This window comes from Penaeus vannamei, chromosome 6 (genome assembly GCF_042767895.1).
Source record: "Penaeus vannamei isolate JL-2024 chromosome 6, ASM4276789v1, whole genome shotgun sequence".
Lineage (NCBI taxonomy): Eukaryota > Metazoa > Arthropoda > Malacostraca > Decapoda > Penaeidae > Penaeus > Penaeus vannamei.
In genome coordinates this window covers 40,549,738-40,552,237 of record NC_091554.1, presented here as the reverse complement: position 1 = coordinate 40,552,237, position 2,500 = coordinate 40,549,738, and positions in this window count along the sequence as shown.

Genomic DNA, 2,500 nt, shown 5'->3' with positions numbered 1-2,500 from the left:
GAGGCGGGTGGGGTGGAGTGGGATGGGGGGAGGTAAGGAAGGAAGGTAGGAAAGAGGGAGGGAGGGAGGGAGGAGGAGGAGGAGGAGGTAAGGAAGGTAGGTAGGAAGGAGGGAAGGAATGAAGGGAAGTTGAGGCGATGAGGAAGGAAGGAAGGAAGGAAGGCAGGCAGGAGGGAATGAGGGAGGAGGAGGAGGGAGGTAAGGATGGAAGGAAAGAGGCAGGAATAGGAGATACGAACGGAAGGATAGAGGGAGGAGGAGGATGTAAGCAAGGAAGGAAGGAGGAAGGGAACGAAGATGGTGAGGAGGGAGAGGAAGGTAAGGATGGAAGGAAGGAGGGAGCGGGAGGAGGATATTAGGAAGGAAGGAGGGAGGAGGAGGAAGAGGTAAGCAAGGAAGGAAGGGGAGAGATGGGAAAGGAAGGGGAAGTAAGGCACGAAGGAAGATATAGCAGAAGTAAAAAAGAAAAAAGAAAAAAAAACGGAGGGAGAGAAGGAAAAGGAAAAGGAGGAGGAGGTATTTGATAACTAAAAGATAGAATACAATGAAAGGATAAGGAAAAGAAGGAAGACAACTAGAAAGAAAAAAAGAAGAAGGATGGGAAGACGAAGATGACGAAGAAAATGATGAAGAAGAACGACAAACAAAGGATAAAGAAAAAAAAAGCTTTTAGGAGGACCAACTGCCTTAGAACATGCGAACTGGGAGGCCAAGTGACTCGATAAATATGATTTTAATGACTTTGCTTCTTCCTATAAACATGGCTCTATTCTTACCTATGAAAGTGGTGTTGGGTTTTTTATTATTTTTTCTTTATATTTATGGGGTGGGGGGTCAGGTAGGATTGAGGGGGGGTGTGGGTGAGGTAGGATTGAGGGGGGGTGGGGGTCAGGTAGGATTGTAGGGGGGTGGGGGTGAAGGAAATGGAGGAAGTGGGAGAGACTGGATAAAGGGGGGAGGTACATGGATAAGGTATAAGAGTTAAAAAGGTCGTCTGATACAAATTTGTTGTGAAAAGGTCGCCATTAAAACAAAAAAAAAACAAAAAAAACACTACAAAAAAAAAAATCCTACAAATTGAAATCCATTAAACAAAACAACCTTCCACCTTATTGATTTACCACCACCTTCCCTTGGCATATAATCAATAAAAAAAAAAATAAAATAAACCCCCCCAAAAAAAAGAAAAGAAAGAAAAGAAAAAAACTTTAGCACTTAATTAAACCTAACAAGCTTCCTGGTCTCACGAAACGTTACGGGTTTTATAGATCGAGTGTCAGTCACACAATCACGCAATCTGTTACTCAAGCTGAATCATTTACATCTTATATTAGACTGTTCGCTTAGATTACAACGTGTCACTTATATCCCGCTGTGTGATGAAGGCCAGCGGCTCTACTTTGTGCATGTAGTATAGTGTTGCACGATATATGTGTGTGTGTGTATATATATATATATATATATATATATATATATATATATATATATATATATATATATATATATATATATATATATATATATATATATACATACATATATATATATATATATATATATATATATATATATATATATATATATATATATATATATATATATGTGTGTGTGTGTGTGTGTGTGTGTGTGTGTGTGTGTGTGTGTGTGTGTGTGTGCGTGTGTGTGTGTGTGTGTGTGTACGCATAAATGTATATATAGACACACATATACACACACAAATATGTAAAAAGATGATTATAATAACACTAAAAAGTCACAATGATATCATTAAAGAAAGAGAACAAAATTTGATAATAAAAAGTAATTACAATGAAAATAATGGCAATGATGCTGATAATGATGAATATCATAATAATACAAGTACTACTGATTCTATGTAAGGTATCAAAAATTGTAAAGATAAGAAATAAGCATAAAATAAGGCAAATAATAGCGATGTCAGAAATGTCCATGCTTTGGATAGATAGATAGATAGATAGAGAGAGAGAGAGAGAGAGTAAAATTTCAGAGAAGGAAATAAATGGTTAATCATAATCTTAAAACTACTAGAAAGTAAGTAGAATGACAAATAAGCAAGTGAATTGATCAATGGATATCAATAATATATGTAAAGATAAATAACTTAAATTATCAACGACAGTGATGGTAAAGAAATTATAATAATAATTGTCATGATACTACTACTGATAACAATGATGGTAACAGTGATCTTAATAATAATGATGATAACAGCAATGATAGTAAGGATAATCTGATAATGACGGTAGTAACGATTACAATGGTGATAGTAATAACACAATGATAATAACAAAAATAGTTTAATAAGGACGATAATATAAGTTGTAGTAATAATAGCAATAACATTTATAATAAAAAATAAACAATAATGATAAAAGAAACATCAAGAAAGGCCAAAAGAAATGTAAACAAACACCCACGTTCTAAAAACAACAAACACACAGACACACTTTCTTCAGATTTCACTTACATCTGTAAATTT